Genomic DNA, 23807 nt, shown 5'->3' on the forward strand with positions numbered 1-23807 from the left:
TCATAGGAGCAGAGAGGCTGACGTTTCGGGCCTAGACCCTTGAAACGTCAGCCTCTCTGCTCCTATGATGCTGCTTGGCCTGCTGTGTTCATCCAGCCCTGCACCTTGTTGTCTCGGATTCTCCAGCATCTGCAGTTCCTACTGTCTCAGGGTCATGTAACTCAATTTCTAAAACTGCACCTCCAATTTTCCATGACAGCTGCTACCAAAGCATGATGAGCTCTATCAATAATTCCTTACCAATGAGAACAGTGTCCTTTCATCTCAACATTTGAATCACTAAATTATAACAGCAATGAATGTTCCTTACAAAAACAAGCAGGCAATGGGGAAGGTGAAGAAGTGGGTAGCACAGTAACCATTGATTTTGTGACTTGATTCAAATTCAGACACAGTAACAGTTGAAAGTCTTGACATATTTCACTATCCAACAATATATATGTTCAGCATCTATACAGTGTACAAATTATCCTCCTCTTGAACCTATTGCTGTATATGTATAAGTACAGACTTTGCAGCCACAGGACACCCAAGGTTTCATGGACTTTGCATGACAACATGTGATGTACTTTTACTTGGCTGATCCAAATGTCACAATCACAAAATAACAGCAAGTCACAAGAGGAGGAACTTCCTCTGACCAAGTAATTGTAGTAGTTCAACAATTACCAATAAAAAAAAGCATCAAGGATGGTATGAAAACTACCAATTCAAGAACTAGGGGTCAGAAATAAGAAGAGGAGCAAATCAAATCAGCCAAAATATATTTGGAAATACATTTATGGACAATGTTGTTTTCACAGCAATCTGAGGACATGTGAGATCTGTAATTTTCAAAAATAATTATTTCACTTTAAAAAAACCACTGAACTTACTGATGTGACTGCCTTTCCAGTGTTGGTCAAAAGACTAGAACACATTGAAGCTGAAATTAGGCCATTCAGCCCATTGGGCCTGCTCTGCTGTTCAATGACATCATGGCTGATCTGACAATCCTCGGCTCAACCCTCCTGCTCTCTACCAATACAATTGATTCCTTCATCCATTTAATATATCTCTACCTCAGATAGACGGAGTGACCTTAGTTTAACACTTATCAGAGAGACAGACCTCTCTCAGTGCATAAATACTGCAATGGAATTTGGGCTCCAGTCCCTGATTTGGGTTTGCGAACACACAACCTTCGGATATGTAGGTGAGAGTGATGCTCACTGAGTCATAATATCTATCCAAGCTTCTTGCTATCTTTAATTTTGCTTGGACTTTGATTCATAGGGAACCCCACAGTACGCTTCACATGAGCAGGTGAGAGAAGCCACATCCTGGGTAAGGTACAGCCTGAGTGAACATGCGCGTGTGTACCATGGCAATTCAGCGCGTGGAGGAAAAAGGTTCTTTATTTTTTGTTCATGGTTTGTAAGGTCTTTGTCATGGATTATTATTCGCAAGTCTACATTCTTCAGCTTTAACTGAACATGGAACGCGAGGGCAGCCGAGCGGAATGTGTGACCTGTCGTGTATCGGGAGTCACGTACCCTACTGCCACCAAGGAAGACCACGTGTGCAGGAAGCACTCCCATCGTCAAACTTGAGCTATTTGTTCTGTTGCTTGAGTGGCAACTGGAGGCACAGTGACATGTCCGTGAGGCTGACACGTATGGGGACAGAACATTTAGAGAGGTGGTCAAACCACGTTGAAGGGACTGGAGAAAAGATGGGAGCGGGCGACCACTAGTCAGGCAAAGAGGAGCAGGCAGGTAGTATAAGACTCCCCTAAGGTCTGGCTGACAAATCAGTTTTCTGTTCTGGATGCTGAGGAACATGTCGGAACATCATTGAATGTAGTCAGGGTCAGGCTTCTAGCAACACAATTGGCCTGGCTGTACAGGAGGGGAGGTGGAAAAAAGGAAGAGCGATAGTGATAAGGGAATCATTAGTGAAGGGAACAGACTGATGTTTCTATGGCCGCAAATGTGACTCCAGGATGGTGTGATGCCTCCCTTGTGGCAGGGTCAGGGATGTCGCTGAGTGATTGTAGGGCATCCTGAAGGGGGAAGGTAATAAGACAGAGGTCATGGTAAATATTGGTACTAACCATATAGATAGAACAAGAGATGAAGTCTTGCAAAAGAGTTCAGGGAGCTAGGCAATAGATTAAGAAGTGGGAGATCCAATCAAAAATCAAATTGCACAAACCTTAGCAATAAATAACTTTTCTCAGTTGAATTTTGACTTGATATTGTTTCAATGATTGTAAATTGGCTGGAAAATTAAGAAAATGTTGGTCTGATGTTCCCGACTTAATCTGATTTTATTTTGAGATATCCTTATTGCTAACATTTAATATTTTACACGCACTGACAAATTCTTCCATTAACTGTGTCAGAATAATGGATGATGATGGATATTAGCCAGCAATCTTTGACTTCCATCAGCTGATTTTTATACCTGAGACCTTTATGGGATAAAATGCTTTTATGAAGGAAGAAACATCGATCTAAAATGGCTGCAGTGATCATTTGACCATAGTGTGAGACAAGAGTCAGAAAACCAATGTAAAATACACGTTACTGTCTGAACTGAAATTCTAATTTTGTCCAGTCATTGAAATTGTTTAACTGAGTCAGACATCAAGAAAATCAAATGTATTGCCCTTGTTTTCATTTATGTTTGTAGGACAAAGTTCACATTGAGGAAATTTTAGGTTGTCTATAACTTTTCAGCTGCAAGAAGACAATGAAGCCCAATTTGGAAATACACAAATGAACCATATTTCAGTAGCTGGTCAGTAGTTCAGCAGACAGGGAGTGATAGCAAATAGATTGGGAACAGTAAAGACTAGAACATTCTCTCTCTCACTATTTCCTCTAAATCATCTTGAAAGTCAACTCTGGTGATAAAGCAAGTTGGATAAACATTCAGTCACTGAGAACTTAAAATTCTACAAATGTTGCTAGTACTGACATCAGTATATAACATCAACTAAACAGCTGCAGACTCAGGTTCAAATTTCACAAGTCAAGGACTCTAAGAACTTTTGGACTGTATCTTTTCCTTTTTGTCCTAGCCACTCTCCCTACTTAAACTCTTCACACCTATATTTGCGTGCATGTTTTAAACAATGTTTTAATATTTTTCTCCAGGCTAGCAGGTAATAAAACTTCTCTTTCTTTCAATCATGAAAACTTTGGCCCTTTAATTTTAACTGGTAGTACATTTTCATAAAATAAAATATAACTACAAGCTAAAAAGCAATTAAAAGTCTCTGTTGCAGCCAAACAAGACAGTTTGATAGGATAGGAGCCAATTCATCCTTCATTATCTGGTTGTAACAACAGCTACCAGTGTGTATCAGATATATTAAAATATACCTTATATTTATACCACAAGATTAACAGAAGTATACAGAAAAATCATTCTGGATTTGACACCTACACTAGTTACTTTCCCCATTGGTATGTAGCTAATTTTGATCATCAAGGGTATAAAATATTTGAATGAGACGTCAGCATTCTTGATGTCAAGAATCCATATGCCACCAGACAATTTTTCTTATTTTTAAAGAATGTCCTTATATTACAGTTTGATGGTCAAGCATCTCTATAAATTTGTCCACAAATTACTGGTTTTGCCTGTAATGCTAGGCCAACACATTGAAGTCCTTTTGTTTTGGAATGCTCCATCACATGGTATGCAAAACATTGGAAGAAGTCCAGGAACAGGAGCTTAAATTTCAGACTTCAGCATCCAATAAGAAGCCGTTGGCATCCAATGGAATATGGACTATTGTTTTCCTTCTGAATACTGAGGTGGAATTACCCCTTCACCTAAAACAGGTGAAGAAATTAAACTAGGCTTTCCTTCATCACTTATTGCAAATGAGAGCTTGGTATGTGCAGCACTTGTGTGGATTCCTCTGCCTCATTACAGCGAGGGCAAACTATTTTATCAGATTTGATGTCGTCAATGAGTTATTTTGTAGCATTGTGATCCCAGGTGATGGTAAAACTAGAGAAGTCAGTTTCTACGCAGCCTCATAGATACTAAGTTTTATTTTTGCAATTTAGTTACTGTGGTGGTCATTGAAGGTATTCATATGAGGCTGTCATCGTACATTTAACAACAAAAGAAGTTTATTACACAAAAGAAAGGAAAACAAAGCTATGTACATAACATTATTGGAAAGTTTAAGATGAGAGGGGGGAGAATACATGGGAACCTGAGGGGCAACTTTTTTTACACAGAGGGTGGCACGCATATGGAATGAGCTGCCAGCGGAAGTGGTTGAGGTGGGTACATAAACAACCTTTAAAAGGCATTTGGATGAATACATGGACAGGAAAGGTTTAAAAGGTCATGGGCCAAATGCAGGGAAATGGGGTTAGTGTGGATGGACATTTTGGTCGGCATGGACCAGTTTGGGCTGAAGGGCCTGTCTCCGTGCTGTAGGACTCTATGACTCTGTGACTCTATGACCTTATCATAAACAGCAAAAGAAAAATTCAAACCTTTTTCTCAACATCCTTTTGAGACACTCAGCTCCAGTGAAGAATCACTTATATCTTCACTCTAATATTTATTAATGAACTAACAAGGCCACAAGAATTTCCTTTCAGCAATTTTCTACACATTCACAGAATGTAGTTGTCCCCATTTCTGCCTCTTCCTGAGACACACAGACATACTAACAAAATGGCCTTTTCTGGCTTTGACTAAATTGGGTCTGTTAAAACAGCTTAATACTTCTTTCCAGCTCTGAAGGTCTGAAAATTTCTACAACCTAAAGGAATAGATCATTTTTTTCTGAACTCAAAGTATATGAGGCTCTTGACCATCTGAGCTTTTCTGTGGCTTGAAAAAGCTCAAGTTAATCATAAGCAACAATTATCTCAACAGGTAGGAACCAGAACTTTGTAGCTTTGAAAACTAAAACCCCATTTACCTCCATTTTAGAATTCATGCTCCCAAAAATAATAACATATGATAAACTTTCATCACATGTCTACAGGCACCCAATTCCCTTACTGGTAAATTAGGCACATGCTATGCCTCCATAAGTGTTAATGCAGGGAACAAAAACCCAGGTGTCAACCATCGGAATATCACCCTCATCAAGCCATACTGTGGGGAGGTGACGGCCTAGTGGTCACTGGACTGTAAATCCAGAGTAGACAAACAGGAGGCAGGAAGAACACAGCAGGCCAGGCAGCATCTGGAGGAAAGGTGCAGTCAACGTTTCGGGTATTACCCTTCTTCAGGACTGGATGCAGGGGTACGGGGAGCTGCAGATAGAGAGGGGGGAAGGGGTGAAGGCGGAATGGTAGGTGAACACTGGTGGTAGGTACGACCCGGTTGGTCGATGGGATGGATGAATCTGGTTGGTGGCTGGAAGGGAGGGTCAGAAGGTGGAATGCAAGGGAAGAGCTGGGGCTAAAGGGGAGGTGGGGGATGGGTGGGAAGGTTATCTGAAATTGGAGAACTCAATGTTGAGTCCTCCGAGCTGTAGGGTGCCCAGGCAGAAAATAAGGTGTTGTTTTTCAAATTTGCATTCCGAGTCACTGTGACACTGGAGGTGGTGGAGGACGGACATGTCAGAGGAGGAGTGGGGCGGGGAGTTGAAATGGGTGGTGACCAGGATGTTAGGTTGACCATTACAGGCCAGGTGAAGATGCTTGGCAAAACAATCACCTAGTCTACATTTAGTCTCACTGATGTAGTGAAGACCACATCAGGAGCAACAGATGCAATAGGCTAGATTGGAGGAAATGCAGGTGAAGCTCTGTCTCACCTGGAAGGGCTGTTTAGGGCTGTGAATGGAGGTGAGGGACGTGGTGTGTGGGCAGGTGTTGCATCTTTTACGGTTACAGGGGAAGGTACTGGGCGGGTTGGAGTGGTTGGTGGGGGGTGTGGCGTGAACTAAGGAGTATCGAAGGGAATGGTCCTTGTGTAAGGCAGAGAGGGGTGGGGAGTGGAAGATGTTCTGGGTGGTGGGGTCTAATTGGAGTTGGTGGAAGTATTTGAGGATGATAAGTTGGATGCGGAGGCTGGTGGGGTGGAAAGTGGGGATACAGGGGACCCAATCTTTATTAAGTTTGGGGGGTGGTGGTATTGGTTAAGAGCTGTGGAGCGGAGAATGGAGGAAGCACGGTGGAGGACTGTGTGAATCACAGAATGGGGGAAAGGAGTGTTGTTTGAAAAAGGCAGACATCCGGGATGCTTGGGAGTGGAAGATCTCCTCATCAGAGCAGATGCAATGGAGATGGAGGAATTGGGAAAATGGGATGGAGTTTTTGCAGGATACAGGGTGGGAGGAGGTGTAGTCTAAGTAGCTATGGGAGTCTGTGGGTTTATAGTAAATGTTGGTAAGTAAGCTGTTGCCAGAAATGGAAATGGAGAGATCAAGAAAGGGGAGGGAGGTGTCTGAGATAGATCAAGTGAATTTGAGGGCATGGGGGGAAGTTGTTAGCAAAGTTGATGAACTCCTCCAGTTCAGCCTAGGTGCAGGATGCAGCACCGATGCAGTGATCGATGTAACGGTGGAAGAGTTGGGGAACAGTACCGGTGTACGTACTGAACAGTAACTGTACAACATAACCGACAAACAGGCAGGCGTGGCTGGGGCCCGTGCGAGTGCCCATGGGTAACCCCCTGGATTTGGAGAAAGTGGGAATAATTGCAGGAAATGTTATTGAGGGTGTGGACTAGTTCAGCGAGGTGGATGAGGGTATTACTGGGGCGGGGGTTGGAGATCTGGATGGGTCTGTTGGAGAGGAAAAAAGTGAGGTCCTGTAGGCAGTCCTTGTGGGGTATGGACATGTATAGAGATCGCACGCCCATGGTAAAGATGAAGCGCTGGGGACCAGAGAACTGTAAGTTACCAAAGAGGTGGAGGCTGTGGTTTTTGTCCCGGATGTAGTTGGGGAGTGCCTGGACCAAGGGGAAGGGAATGGAGTCGAGGTAAGAAGGGATGAGTTCGGTGGGGCAGGAGCATGTGGAGATGATGGGTCAGCCAGAGTAGATGGGTTTGTGGATCTTGGGGAGCAGGTAGAACCGGGCAGTGCGGGTCTGGGGGACGATAAGGCTGGAGGCGGTGGAGGGGAGGTCACCAGAAGCGATGAGGTCACGGATAGTGTGGGAGACGGTGGCTTGATGGGCCATGGTGGGGTCATGACCAAGGGGGAGATAAGACAGGGCGTTGGACAGTTGGTGTTCGGCCTCTGCGATATAAAGGTCTGTCCTTCAGACTACACTACACTACCACTGCCCCACCTTTGTCAGCGGGTTTGATAGTGAAAAGGGGGTTGGTGCGGAGAGAGTGGAGCACTGCACGTTTGGGGGGGTGGGGGAGGTTGCAGTGGGTGAGGGGCGTGCAGAAATGGAGGTGGTCGATGTCACGTTGACAGTTAGCAATGAAGAGGTCCATGGCGGGTAAGAGGCAGCAGGGAGTATCCAAGTGTAGGAGGAAGGTTGGAGGCAGGAGAAGGAGCCCCAGGAGGGTGCTTGGGAGTCTTCATTGAAGAAGAAGGCATGGAGGTGGAGGCAGCGGAAGAAGGTTGCCACATCGTGGCGGGCACAGAACTCATTGAAGTAGAGAGGAGGGAAGACAGGTGGAGAGGGTAGGGTGCATTGTTGGGTGGACAAATGAGGTGGGAGAGATGTGCTGAGTAGTGACAGGTGGGCAGTAGGACCCAGGAGTGACCCTGGGGCTAGGAGTCCGTGATTAGAGAATGGGCGGAGTCTGGGGTGGAGGTGGGAGTTGCAAGGAAGTTGAGGAAGGTCACAATCCTTTTGGCAGTGGGATCCGGGGCAGAGACGAAGGTTGAAGGTAAGTTCCTGTACATCCCGGTCGATGGTTGCAGAGGCTCGGGTGCTGGCCCGGATCCGGGAGTGACATCTGAACCAGAAGCTGCATCAGACCGGCGAGGCCTAGTGCAGGATGGGATCTGCACGTGAGTAATGGCGGCGGCAGCCTGGGGGAACCTGGAGATGGCCGGAAACAGGGCGCGGATTGTGTATGCTGAGTGGGTATTCTGACTGGAGGTGAATAGAAGAGCGTCTTGCAAACTTACGATTTTTACTGTCCAATATGAAGTAGAAAAGTCGTTTGCTGAGTGTGTGGATTCTCCATCGAATATGCAAGAGCCGAGGTCCTCTGCAAGTTTGGGAAAGGGAGGGCTTGAGCTGGCGGAGGGATGAGGAGAGGGAGTGGAGGTGTTGGCACATTGCAGAGAGGGTTGAGCGGAGAATCCAGATAGAGAATTGTTTCTGGAGGCATTGAAGGTGTTGTGAGTATGGAATATCAAAGGTAGGTCCAAACTTTCAAGGTTTAAAATGTACCTGTAGGCCTTGAGGGATTGGAAGGTAGCAAAGACAGGAGCTGAGGAAGGTGACATGGCTGTAGTAGCGGGTTTGTTTGATAGCGAGGTTGAAGAGCTGAAGGACTGAAGAGGTCAGGGCAGTGTGGCAGTGAGAAAGGGTCTCACTGAGTTCACATCTGAGGGAGGCAGAGAACTTCTTCAAAGTGGGCATCCTTTGAAGTGACTTTTCATTTGGGAAACTTAGTTTGAGACAAAAAAACTGCAGATGCTGGAATCTAAGGTAAACAAACAGGAGGCTGGAAGAACACAACAAGCCAGGCAGCATCTGGAGGAAAGAAGCAGTCAACATTTTGGGTATTAGCTTTCTTCAGGACTAGATATGGGGGTAGGGGGAGCTGCAGATAAAGTGGGGGGAAGGGATGAAGGCAGAATGGTGGTGGTAGGTGGATACTGGTAGTAGGTACAACCTGATTGGTTGATGGGAGGGATGAATCCAGTTGGTGGCTGGAAGGGAGGAGGTGGGGCTGGAAGGGAAGGCAAGGTCTGTCATTAGACAGAGATAACTGATGGTGATTTAACCTGAGGGTTACCACACCTCAGGGGAGAGAAGTGGTTGAGAAGGAGAATGCTTCATGGTAACTTTAGCCAATGCAAGAATTGAACCTATGCTGTTAGTATTGCTCTGTACTACAAGCCAGCTGTCTAACTAACTGAGCTAAAGTGAACTGCTAATGAATGCTCTAATCTCCCTGCAACAATTCAACAGAGGATCAGCATTACCGTCTCTGAAGAGATCAATTCTGATTTGGCTTTTGTTCATTTCCACTCTCCCTGGAACATAAGCTATAACTTTTCACAGACTTAAAGAAATACAACTGTCGTGATTGATCTCAGCAAAAGATTGTGGACCACCAATTCTCACGGTGTAGAGCAAGCCCTACTGATGGAGATGTCTTGCCTACATCAGCATAAAGCTTCAGAAGAGTTGAAAGCCGTGAGCAAACTGAAAACTATTCTGCAGGTATAAGCTCATCATAAACCTATCTTTTATAACATGTTACATTTTATACTGTAAGCAAGGAAAAACGTTTCACTGACAGAAGGGTTGGTAACAAATGGCCACAGACTTAAGGTCATTAACCAGACATGAGATGTAGAGAATCCTTTTAACAGTGAGTTAATTTGATCTGAAATGCGCTGAAAGTGTAGTGGAAGCAGCTGTAATAATGTGTTCCAAAAAGGAATTGGTTAATTACATATCATGATGTGGAAGTGCCGACGTTGGACTGGGATGGCCAAAGTCAGAAGTCACACAACATATGTTATAATCCAAAAGGTTTATTTAAAATCACACAACCTTTTGGAGCACAGCCCCTTTGTCAGGTGCAGTGAGAGAGCAGAGCACACAGACCCAGAGTTTGTTGGCAGAGAGATCAAGGACAGAGAGATCAAAAGATCATACGACTGGTGTGAGTGGAGTGTCAGATGATAAGTCCCTGCAGGTGACCAAGAGTGTTAGACGGTGAGACAAGGGTCAACAACTGAATGACCAGCAAAGGGATGACCTATAATCCAATTAAGTGAGGTGGAGAGATAATTACAAAAATTATAAATAAGGTGGTGCTGGAAACAAACTAAATGACTCGAATTGCATACTGACTTCAAAACTGTACAAACGAATTAAGGTAGAGAGATCATAACAACTTATCAAGGTGATGCTGTCAAAACAGGACAGTAAGGAAGATATTACAGATACAGAACGGTGTGGTGGGGTCACTTATAGCACATGAACCCAAGTACTCTGCTGTCTCACTGCACTTGACGAAGGGGCTGTACTCTGAAAGCTTGTGTGATTTCAAATATGTCTGTTGGACTATAACCTGGTGCCGTGTGACTTCTGACTTAATTACATGCCGACAAAGAGAATCGCAGGACTATGGAGGAAGTACTGAGGAGTGGAACTAATGGGATAGCTCTTTTAAAGAGTTTGCAAATCCATGATAGGTCAAATGGCCTCCTCCTGTGCTGAAAGGTTCTGTGATTATATTATGATACATATTCATACAAATGAGATATAATTAATGCCTGCAGTTCTTTTAATTCAGTGTTGAATATTGCAGAACTATCAGAATGAATTAACATGAACAGACTACGAGTGACTCAGGCATGCAATGGGATGCTTAAAAAAACCGAAGCATCAAAATTGTACTGACTTATTCTCCACAGTTACCAATAGCTGCCTTTTAAAAAAAAAAGTTGGATTTTAATTTTGGGAATGGATTGAGGGGTCTGGTGGTACATGGGGAACTAAGTGCAATATGTGTATCAGTGGCTTTAATAGTTGCTCAACGACATTTCTGTATCCATTTATATTGATTATTGATTAAATTATCATCAGCAGACATGATGATGCCTTGCTTGAGGTGACTGCAACTCCAGTTTTTAAAAGGACATTCCAAATATGCAGTTTGGTGGTGTTGGGATTGGGAGCAGAATAAGAATGTTTTAACATAATGGAATTTTGGTGTAAGTAGGCCATGCTTATTTTAGTGATGCCTCTCTAGATGTGCAGCTGGTGTAACATCCCCAGGGAATATTGCTTCTCCTTTCTTCTGACAGGAGAGAGAATTCCTACCAGAATATATTAAGAAGATAGCCTGGACACCAACTACTTCTTATTTTAGAGATAAGTGTTGCATTCCAGATGCAATTCAATTGGTCAATCTACCAGCCTGGAGAAAACGCATTTTATTCATACGCTGTAGTTAAAATACAACAAAATAAAGAATAAAGAGAAGCGTTGACTTAGCTGTAACTTGATTGGAAAATGTAACAGAATAATAGCTTATTTAATTACTAAACAGTAGCTGTTCCAAAATAGTAACATCCCTTAAACCCACCCTTGTCAAAGGCAAATTCAGAAAACCAGATTGTCTCACATGCGACTCCAGCAGCAGAAAGAGAATCCCCAGCTTTTAGCTGTAACTGAGAGAGGAAGAAAACAGCTTCCCCATATTTAAAACCTCAGCAGCAACTGCTACTGAAACAAAAAATCCTGGTTCTATGAGAGATTGATTCCACTCCACCATCCATTCAGGCTGTTTCCACTATTCCAACTTGTAAAAAAAATTCTCCCCGTCAGTCTGGAGTCACATGTAGGCCAAACCAGGCAGGGATGACAGTTTCTCTTGCCAAAGAACATTAGTGAACCAGATGGGTTTTTCTGACAATCGACAATGGATTTGTGGTTATCATTAGACTCTTAATTCCAGATATTTTGTTGAATTCAAATTCCACCATCTGCCATGGTGGGATTCAAATTCAGGTCCCCAGAACATTATCTCCCTCTCTGGATTAACTGTCTAGCAATAATACCACAAGGCAGTTGTCTCCCTTATATCACTGATTTTTTTTTTTCAGCAAATGCCTTTAGTCTTACTCATGGTTTTCTCTTTCCCGCCTTGAGAGAGAAGAGAGGACAGAACATGAAGGAGAGAAGGTACTGGAGAGGCCCTCCAGTCAACTCTCAACAGACAGCTGCAGATCAGCAACAGCAGTAGAATAGTGGAGTCTCGGTATGACAAACTGTCAGAAGTGGGCAGATAGAGGCCTAAATCTTACATTTTTTTGGCTAAGTCTGAGTTGTAATGAGTTTCTTGGAAGGTGTTTTGTCATGAGGCCGAACAAGTTTTTTTCATCATATCTCAAGAAACTTGCCTCATTAATTACCTGCCATGGCCACTATGACATTTCACATCCAATTTCCACCTCATCTTACCTGGTGGCACAAAAACTCACCACTCAGTGGATAGCTGTCAAAATACTGGCATCCCTTGGGCCTGTGCCAGCTTTAAAAGGTCTTTGTGCACCTGGACAAGCCTGGTACATGCTGTGGTTTTCCTTGTGGAGTTTTCCTGAAATCTAATGTATTTGGCAAGTTGTGGGTCTGAATATTACTGTGACAAGTTGGGCTGTTAACAAGACATTGAACAAGCAATAATGACCATTAATTGGGTTCTTCTCAGCACGGCATGAGCGGCACGGTGGCGCAGTGGTTAGCACTGCTGCCTCACAGCGCCAGGGTTCAATTCCACCCTGGGGCGACTGTGTGGAGTTTGCACATTCTCCCTGTGTCTGCGTGGGTTTCCTCCGGGTGCTCCGGTTTCCTCCCACAGTCCAAAGATGTGCAGGCTAGGTGGATTGGCTATGCTAAATTACCCATAATGTTCAGGGATCTGTAGATTAATGGGTTTTAGGGGGATGGGTCTGGGTGGGATGCTCCAAGTGTCGGTGTGGACTTGTTGGGCCGAAGGGCCTGTTTCCATACTGTAGGGATTCTATGATTCTATGACTATTTGTGAAGAGCATAAAATATGGAGGGAAATAACCTCAATGATGAGATGGGCCTTGATGCGCTTGTTGCCTGATCTGCCTCAGGTCCCACCATAACTCACATCACTCAGACCCCTATGAGATTCCACCAACAGTCTCCCAGTTACCTAGTGATAGAATTACATATCAGACAGCCACCTTCTGTAGCATATCCACTGTGTTAACTTGATGTCAACAGTGAGTGAAATATTGCTCCACATGCCATGATCAGTTAATACGTACTTGCCTTAACACTCTTAATTCATGTCTTACATCCTTCACGAGACTGACAAGTGTCCCACAAGGAGGTGGTCCATGAGGCTGACAAGACTTCTCAGAAGAGGTCACATGTCCTAAAGTTGCACAGTCATTGGTCTCATGCGGGCTCTGCAGCAATTCCCATGTTCACATTTCACAGGGACTAATCAGGCAGATAGTTAGGTGCTAACTCACACAGCACAAGTGAGAAGAAGCAGTGACTGGTGGAGCCAGGGACAGTACGGGAGAGGCCGCACATCGGAGAAGCCTCTGAGCTCTGCTCAGTTGGATGCAAGTGCTATATCTCAGCAATCATTGTCAAACAGGAGAGTCATGGAGCAGCAGCAGAGAATGTGAGATGCACTGTCATGGTTTCCAGACTCGCTTTACATATTCACCGAGGGATTGGGAGAGTCTGACTCAAGCATGATTGGATGATGTCACCGACCTTTGGGATGATGTCTTCGTCCATGGAGAGAATGGCCACCTGCAAGAAGCTTCAAACACAGCAATCGCTGAGTAAATGTGGGCATATATTTAAACCAAGATGCTGGATATACTCCACAGATAAGGTAGCATCTGTACGACAGAAATTGTTTTAGATCAGAAACCTTTCATCGACCGTATACAGAGATGTATGTAGCTTCTCATACAGGTAAGAAGATGGAATTCAAAACATGGCTTCGAACACTTTGACTTCTCATTCAATACCTCCTCATTCAGAGCACTTTGTATTTATTCACTCATGGGAGATGGGCGTTGGTGGTTGGCCAGCACTTATTGCCCCTCCTTAGTTGCCCTTGAGCAGGTGGTAGGGAGCTCCTTGTGCTGCAGTGATCCGGTCTGCTCCTGCACAATATAGGCCGAGTAACCTGTACTTCCTCTTGCTTCACATTTCTCTATTTCTTTTCTCAGCCACATCTAAAGCTGAATGTTAGAGATCACACCGTGTGGAGCCGGAGGAAAACAGCAGGCCGGGACCTGAAAAGTCAGCTTTTCTGCTCCTCTGATGCTGCCTGGCCTGCTGTGTTCCTTCAGCTCCACATTGTGTTATCTCTGACTCCAGCATCGGCAGTTCTTACTATCTCTAAAGCTGAATGTTACTTGTTTTTTGTCTAAGTGCCAGATGATAGCCTTTGGAAGGTTTCTTGCTGTTATGCCTAGCATAATATTCCATTCTATCTCGTTAAACTTACCTCATTAACTACTTGCCCCACCCTATAGTGTCCCTCTTGTCGCATTCTATCCCCATTACTACTCAGTAGATATCTGCTGAAAGAACAGCATCCCAGGTTCCTATGCCATCTTTTAAAGGCTGCTGGGCACCCAGATGATGTAACAATGCTGCCAGTCTAAAAGGTTATTTTGTCCTTTCTTTTGAGGGCTGGTTGTAAGGCAGAGGTGTCAAACTGTGTCCTTAAAATTACTTAAGTAAACAGCTTGTGAGGCCTTGGCATGTTTTTTTTAAGTTGGAAGAATGGAAACAGCTTGTGTGTGGCCAGCTCTCACAGACCAGGCTTTCTAGTCTTTTCTAGCATTAGCATCAGAAACCTTTGGGGTCTCAAAAGAGTTGGAGCTTCAGTGAATATCGCTTGGCTGCTACTCTCTCTGAATTTTCTCTTGATGTTTCTTCCTCCTGGATTGGAGAACTACATGTAAGAATCTGTGTCTGAATTTGCCTTTCTGCCAATGGGTGTGTTTATGGGATGTTACTATGTTGGAATAGTTAATTGGTAATAGGCACTATATCTATGATTCAGTTAAGTTTTCCAATATTTAAGCTATTCTAAATTAGTCTTCATTTTGTTTGTATTTTAACTACAGTGTTTAAACAAATTGTGTTTTGCTTAACGTCGAGTAGTTTGACCAGTCGCATTGCATCTGGAACATGACACTTCACATCTACCTTTAAAATAAGAAAATGTTAAGGTTTAGGCTACCTTCTTAAAAAAATTTGAGGGAGTCTGTTCTAGTCTATAACAGTGACTGCTGGCATTCCAAAGCTGTCCTGCTCCATTCTGGACATACAGTCTGAAGATGTCAAAGAAGGGCAAGATGGTGCTGTGATTCTCTGACAGTGACCTGGAGGTCCTGGTAAAAGGGGTGATGTAGAGGAGGGGCACTTCCTTCCCAGAAGGCCATGACTCCAGACCCTGGCAGCCTGGTCCGATATTGCCAGCTGGGTCAGCATAGACTGCATGGTCTAAAGGAGCAGTGCCACAAGAAAGTCAATGACTTTCTCCACTCTGCCAGGGTAATTGCCACCACTCTTCTCTCTACTACATCACAATCACTCCAGTTCTGCTACTGTACCCACCACTCAGCACAGTTCATGCTCTGCCAGTCTCAGTACTGCCTTTACCATCTTCTCTAACTCACTCTCACGCCATGCCAACCTCCTACAACACTAACCCTAGAAACTCTGTGTGCTGCCTTGTCACTCCCTCGAAACATCTTTTCCCTATCTACACCCGGGATTAGGAGCCATGCCACCCATTTCCATCTGATTCAGTCCCTTCCTTTCTCTCATTCCAGGAAGAAGATGGCCCAAAGTAGGGCCCAGAAATGTGAAGGAAATCTGATGAAGGGTTTCAGTCTGGACCGTTTTCTTTCCTGCTCCCTCGGATACAGTATGACCGGCTGTGCTTTCCCAGCTCCACATTTATTGACTCCTCCCGCATGACCCTGTCATTATTCATGCTTTACTGTATCCTCCTTTACAAATACAGTTGTCCCCTTCCCAATTATCATTTGCCTCTTTAACCTCAGTCTATAGCCACCAATCCTGATGAATAGCTTCCTAGCTCTTCCCACAGCATCACCCACCCCCATCCCCTTGTCTCCACAAACCTCCTATTCCCTTTTGCTTTTGTGAATGGACCTAACAGACTGACTGTGGACCACCCTCTTGAGACAACTGTGAGATTTTGCAAATGTCCATGGCAGATTCCTGGAGGAACCGAGGCTTAAGGACAGGGTGAATGCTTCTTGACATCTACTCCTGACATGCCTTCCACCCCTTTATCACTGGCAAGATGCAGAAAGCCAGGAAACCTGCATGCAACAGTTTGGTAACAAAAACCATGTATTGTTGTAGTTGTGTAACACATTGAATCTTGCCCCAGTTCTTCCAAGGATTTTATATGTTTGCAGTATATACATACGGGTTAAATGCGGTAATTGACAGGGGTTCGATCGTCCAGATATGTTTGCATTTTTCTGTGTCTTAATCTTGACACGTGCCCAAATCCCAGAGTTCATGCATATTAAACTTCCTCCTAAAGTCCCCCACTTTGGAAAATTCAAATCCATCAGGGAACTATACATGCTGAATGAAAAAGCATGTTTTAGTAATTGCAATTTGCATGGGGAAGAATTGGTCTGTGAATGGTGTGACAGGGTGGAGTAAGATGTGGAGATTTGGATGGTATGTTACCAGGAGACTGCGTTTAATATCTCCACTGCAATATCTAAATAGACGAAAGCTGCATATAAACTTCATTACACATGCATCTTTTATTCTAAATGACTAAGATTTGCTTTTGTTGGACTGTATGGAATACTTGGATTAAAAAGATAAAGATGTGCAATCAACACAGCATATGCTAATCCCCCATGGTTTCTTTCAGTGGAATTTCACCTTGTTACCCAAATGACACCTAACAAAAATTCAACAGGCATCCGTTATTTCTATTGGCATAAAGTGCCATCACACTTGAATCATTTTATGTGTGCTTTGAGTTTTATAAAACTTTTACTAATTGCAAAATGCCACATGAACAAGGAAAGTGGCTCGGAGCTGAGATGATGGACTCATGATGACAGATATCAGTGAGCAGTTAAGAATTTAATGTTTGGTATGTGGTTTGTCCCCATAATACTGGGAGTTTCTTGGTGCAGGTGTTAGTGTAGTTATTATGAGTGTGCACCAGTTGTATGCAGGGAAGGCAGATTATAATGTCAGTTATCTTCTGGTGCTGACTGGCCAACAGTGCTGGTGATCCAGACCTTGCCACCCTCGCTAATGCCTCTTAAACATGCACAGATGAACATACAATACCAACACCACATAAATAAATCAGGAATAACTTTTAGGGTCTGAGACAACAAGGAGCAGGGCTGGATGAACACAGCAGGCCAAGCAGCATCATAGGAGCAGAGAGGCTGACGTTTCGGGCCTAGACCCTTCATCAGAAAAGGGGGAGGGGAAGGGGGTTTTGAAATAAATAGGGAGAGAGTGGGAGGCGGATAGAAGAGGGATAGAGGAGAGGATAGGTGGAGAGGTTCTCCAGCATCTGCAGTTCCTACTATCTCTGATTAACTTTTAGGGTAGCTGCTTAGTACTTCCATACGGCTCTGTTAGAGTTTGTTTGGGAGAGTTGCTCACTGCTGGTGAAGATGGCAGGAAGAATGCTGCAAGCAAAGAAGGCGTTGCTTGTGACTGTGAGGTCTTTGGGCTACTGCCAGGAATAGATGCAACTGTAGCTGTTCCCCTCGATCTGCAGGAGCAGAGGCAGAGGCAGCAGGTAGACAAGTAATTTGTAAAGAGAGGATTAAGAATAAAAGAAGTTCAGGATTGGAAGTGAAGTCAAATTTTGAGCAATGCCTGTGCCTCTTGACCCCAGATTTCAGTCTCAGTGCTTCCCATGGTGTCATGAGTCAATGTTATGACTCTCACATCTGAGTCAGAAGATTGTAGGTTCATTTGTCACTTCAGAGATCTCAGTTCAAAATCTATGTTGACACCTGTACAACATCGAGTGAGTGCTGCTCTGTAGGAGCTGTCATCTTCCCAGAATACATTTCAAAATTGCTTTCTTGACAGTAAAAGTCTTTGGGGTGCCCTGAGGTGCATCTTTCTGGATTTTGTCACTGTACAATTTGATGAAGTGTGATTTTTTTTCCCCCTGAGGTATCAAGTCCTTAAATCCATCCTAAAGGCTGGCAGAGGTTTTCTCCATTTGCTGTCTTGAAAATACAGTATTTTTTCCAGAGGCTAGGGCAGGCTTGCTAAATTCTAGGCTGGAACCAGGATGTTGTTCTATTTTGTGTCCTGAATCCAGATAGCATTTTCCAGACATTCTTTCTTGGAATTTCTTAGATGAATGATGCATTACCCAATCTTAGAGTCAGCCTAGATGCTAGACCTTTAACTGGGTAGCTAGTTGATTGTTCTGGAGTGATGGGTGAAGAGATTTTCTCAGAATATTTTGAGCACTAACATGCTGCTGTCTCACAGTGGGTTGCCACATTGAAAAATGTTTATCTCGTAAATCTTGAAGTAATTTATTGCGTATTGTAAATGATTACATTCTGTTCATAATTATGTAGGCTGATCCTTAGGAAACAGCTACTGAAAGGAGAAAACAATTCCGATAATAATGATCTTTATTTTTGTTGAATTAAGCTTGACGAGTCTGCATCACCACAGTATAGGCTATTGCGATCCATTAAACAGAATAGGAAGGTATTTGACAACTAGGTAATTAATGGTGTCAAATTTTCCATTAGGGATATATGCATTTTCTCTTATTTATAATTTGAATGTAAAAAAAATTGAATCCTGCACTCAAAACATGTGAACTAACTTGCCAAAACCTTTTTCCTACAGTGATAGCCTGTTCCCTCCTCACTGACCAAATTCTATCTTGATGTTGGATGACATATTTGGATCAAGAGAATGAACGCAGACTTCACATCCCAGGGCTCTGCCAATGAGTCACAGTGGCTGTTGCTGTGAAATAGGCTTGTTTTTTCTTTCACAATATTAATGACTTGCATTACAAGAAACAGTCCATTTCATGTTTAGCTACGATTCTGAACAATTTTAAGATCAGCTTTAAATGTCTTTACATCATAGTAAAAGAAATAAACAAAGCAGACAAAGACTTAGAGTACCATTAACAAATGAAATCTGCATTTTTTTTCCTTTATTCATTCACAGGATGAGGGCGTTGCTGGCTAGGCAGCATTTATTGCCCATCCCTAATTGCCCACAGGGCAGTTAAGAGTCAACCACATTGCTGCAGGCCTGGAGTCACAGGTAGGCCAGACCAGGTAAGGATGGCAGGTAGACAGTGTTTCCCGAATTGTAAATAAAAGACTTCCCAAGCAACCAAACAAGGAGGACCAAAAACCAACACCCTATCCAGCACAGGGAGCGAAAGATCCAGACACACGGGATACATGTGGAGTATCTGGTCTACTTGAGGAAACATCGTGTGATTGTGCATCTCAATCACTCACCTCCTGCTTTCCATCCAGATCGTCGGTTCGCCATTCGTTATCACAGTGTAAATCACGATTTTTGCCTTCAGATCCTAGCATGGCTGATGAAAAATCAGGCTGAATTGTGAATTCTGCCATGTACCGGTGCAAGAAAACAGCTTTATGTGGCTAAAATAATCTCTGCAACTTTTGCTTTCTCTGACAGCATAAGTGAAATTTTCAGAGACATTCAAAAAAGATGTTCAGGTTTTATTGTCATGGTCACTGTAGATTGAAAAGTAAAAACTGTAGAGGCAAAGCAGACTATTGAATGATCTTTATCAAGAAAATCTGAGGTATCTAAGTTATAATGTGTAGGACTGGATCATTTCTGTAACAGCTGTACATAGATATTCATACAGCAGGAGTGTTAAGCTAGATTATTATAGATAACAGTCCCTACTTTAGTTAACATCCATCTCTATGCCGCTCTCTTCCAGCTTTCATTTGTGATCTATGTATGTGTCTGAGGCAAATGAGATGGATAAGACTTCATCGCTATCATCGCACTCCACAGACATCTTTAACTAAGCAGGAATAAATGTTTGTAGCACATGTTTCAAATTGCACATTAGGAAACTCAAAGATATCCCACACACAAATCACTTAAAATTTAGTTGCGTCTTGCCGTTAAGCTAGAAATATCCTGTGGCATTGCTGTAAATGTATCAGTATGGAGGATGAAATTTGACTTGAATGGAGAAGCTATGTGGGTGGTATTACATCATTCACCTGCTGCTGTACTTGATATTCCATCTTATTGAAGTCAATAGGACGAAATGTTTGGTGATGAATATATCTGGTGGCCAATTTGATACCAGCCATTTGTACCACTGCTCATGGCAGATTTCTAACTCATGCTGGAAAGAGACTGTAGGCAATGGTCCTGTAAATTTGTTTCCATTGTATACAGCCTGGTCAGTGAATACTTGGCACTATTCATTTTCTTTGAGCAGCAATGCACTCTCATATGGTGTCTTTAAGGAAATACTTAGGAGTAGTCAGTGTGATGCTTTCTGAGTTGCTCTGCAACTGTGCATGGCTCATCTGGAGCACTGCTTACAAACGTTAATTAAATAATGTGATCATAGCTCAGTTGGTTGCTTTGCAGATTGTGAAGTACTTCTGAGTTGCAGGCTGCAGGCCATAGATTAGCTTTCTGTCTCATTTCGGAATTGTTTTTCATCTGTAACTAAAGTATTTTTTTTTCTAGATAATAAAATTGAATGTGGGAGTGAAATAAATTCCCACATTACTTCTGACCTAAGAGCTTGGGACGCAAATAGTACCAATTGGGCATTTTTCTGCCTGATGATAAACTCTCCGGCAAGCAATATCTTTCAAAGGAGTACCATTAAACTGGAAAAAGGAAAAATTAATGTTCCAGCTATAATAAGAATGAAACAGTCAGCTGTGTGCTACAAAACAGGAACACCTCTTGAAACTAAATTCATTTAAGGAAACCAAATGAACTTCATTTTTATCATTTAGAATATTTGAACTATTTCATGTTATTGCTTTGTGACATACTGTACATTGTGGGTTCCATGTATCAAATGAACTGCTTTGTAGATTGTGCAATAATCAGAAATTGATGGCATTAAAGTACTTGAAGGGGAAGGATAACCAGTGATGACTACAGCCTTGAAATCTGACAGCACAACATCACTTCACAGGCATTTAAAACCCCAGAGTCCACAGTTTAGCAGGCAAGAAGCAAATGGTCAGAACCAGAACCAGCTGCTGACATATTGCTGATGGCAAAAAAAAAATGGCAGCAAGGATCCCTGCCTGAATCAAGTGTTTCATATTTACATATTCGTGTAGTAGGTCTAATACCAGATTGAGGTCCCTCTGCAGTGTTACATAGTACTGGCTGTGTTCAGGATAGAGCTAGCTATATTCAGGAAATCTGGGTCTACATTCAGCTTGATGGTTGGACCTTACCTGACAGCTGCAAGTCACAACCAAAAAGCTAATTACACCTTGTTATCTCAGATTCTCCAGTTCATACTATCTCTGAAACAAGGATGGCTGTTTCCTTCCCTAAATGACATTGGTTAACCAGATGGTTTTTTTTTCCCCTCCTGACAATCTGCAATGTATTCATTATCATCATTAGATTTTTAATTCCAGATATTTATTGAATTCAAATTCTATCAGCTGTGGTGGGATTTGAACTCAGGTCCCACAGACTGTTATCTGGGTCTCGGGATTAATAGTCCTATGATAATACCACTAGGCCATCACCTCTCCTATGCTTGGGCATGTTCGTTTCTACAATAGTTCAATATGATGGCTTTACCTTTAGGACGCTGTGCAGAGGGCAGCATCTGAAGGTGTTTAGGAGGACTAAAGTGACACGTGACAGGAGATGCTGTCGTGACTGTCTGAGTCAGGCTAACTATTAGAGAGGTACAATAAGTGAATACTCTGTAAAGAAAGCGTCCATTATGATAGTAGGGACAGATAACTGTAAGAATGCTGTATAAACAAGCACTAAACACAAGTATCTGTTGCAATACTGTATATAAAGCTATGTCTCCTCACCGCCAGCAGCTTAAGCTCAAAGGTGTAGTAAGAAGTGCTTTCAATGAAGACAACCTTTAAGACTTCTACTCAGTCTCCGTCTCACTCCTGTTCGCCGGCCTCAGAAAGAACCCAACAGCTGCTCTGATAACTTATGTTTGAATTGCCTCTCAAGTGAGTGAATAAGACTGAGAATAACTTTGAAAGTGAGGGCGACCTTTATCTCAATGTACTGCCTTGGACTTTTCTCTGGCTACACTTGCTGAGATTGCTGCTCACTGCTCCTTTTACTGTCTGATACGTCACTGGAATGATTTTCCATCCGCAGGGGTGAGCAACCAATTAAAATGATTATGGGCCCAATCAGGTCTGAGGTGGGCACGCCAGAATTTAGCACTAGTGGAGCAGCATGGGGAGGCCTTCAGCAACATGTAGACTTGTCGTTATAGTAGGCCAGAGGGTTTTCAGTGCTGGAGGCTTCATGCCCCTAAGAGGACGTTGTTAGCGGGAACCACCACATTCTCAGTGGCCCATCAACGCTCCTGGAAGTGTTTCCCTCTGCTTCGTGAGGCCTGCGGGTCTCACCCCGAATAAATTTTTCTTTAAAAACATCTCTCCAAGTGGTCCTCCAAATTGGTGCCACTGTACAGTTCCTGGCCTGCATCATTAGCAATGCTGCCCTGACTCAGTGGGGCTGCTGAGGCTTCTGATCTGCCAGCCCTGTGTTTGGACTAGTTACACTGAGTGTCCCACTGCCATCTTTAACAGATGACAAGTGCGGAGGTGGACAATGCATTCCAGAAGATTGTGCCAGCAGGCACGTTGCTGCTAAGTGCATGTTCAATACACCCTTGGGTTCCAATGTTGTTTTCTGAGTCAGAAAATGTAGCACAATGTATATGTTGATGATCATTTTACATGGTTTTGCATTTCACGCACTGTCAAGAAAAGAAAACCCAGATACTAAAAATTAGGAAAATGCATTATCTGAATTTGAAAGTAAGCTGCCTGCAATACTCAAACCAAATCAGGAACATTTGATTCCAGTGTACATGGGGGCATCAACAATCCTGAATTCTCACAGTAGCTTTCCCATTGTGTAATTATTGTCACTTTGATCTGTTGCCATTGTATGACAAAGTCTTCTTAACTCAACCAGAACAATTACTAAAGATCAACTCATAGACCACAACTGTTAGTGTGTCATTAGATGTCAATCACCACTAAGAGGAATGGAAGCCTCAATGTTGATAATGAGGGTGGCTTCGCTTTAATTCACTCCACTTCCTCCTGGTCTGAAAGCAACTTCCGTTCAACCTTTCCTTGAAATGTGATTTCCTCTTTGTTTGAGTTATTATCTTCCTTTACTCCAGTGCTCACTAATCATATCTAATTGGTGCTGTTATTCCCTTATTGTCCAACATGATTGCTTTCCTCCTAACTCTCGATCATTGCTTCCGTTTAGATTCATTTCAATCTCCTCTGTGTTTTATGTCAACTTTTTTTCAACCAAGAATCTCAATAAATGCTGGCCTGATCAGTGACACCCCATGACCCTCGAGTGAACAAAACCAAAATTACACGATCACAGCAAAAGCTTCAGTTAAAAAATAATTCACAGTTTTAATCATCTTATAATGACAACGCAGTTCATGAAAAGAGTAAGTGAAAACAAGAACAATGTGATTAAAATTAACAAGAGCTCACACCTCTATAGCCAACATTGCAATTACAACTGCTTAGAAGCTTGGCCACAGTCTGAAGGGATGTGTGACATTCTCTGAGGCCTTTTCATTGAAATTTTAAGCTGTTGAGAAAGATCAATTTGGAATATTTTTCAGGAAGTCGTAACTGAATTATAAACAAAATTGGATCTCTTTTGATTGTTCTAAATCTTCATTTGTTAGCACAGAATTTCAGTTTTGCAGATAAAGACACATTTTAGCAAAGATTTTAATCTTGCACATACCAGGAAATTTCACAATTTAATGGGCTTTGCACCAGAAGGTTATAGAAAAGTTAATGTGATTCAGGTACATTCTCAAATCCAGGTTCCTTAGAACA

The sequence above is a fragment of the Rhincodon typus genome, chromosome 25 (assembly GCF_021869965.1).
Source record: "Rhincodon typus isolate 14 chromosome 25, sRhiTyp1.1, whole genome shotgun sequence".
In the NCBI taxonomy this organism is placed as follows: Eukaryota; Metazoa; Chordata; class Chondrichthyes; order Orectolobiformes; family Rhincodontidae; genus Rhincodon; species Rhincodon typus.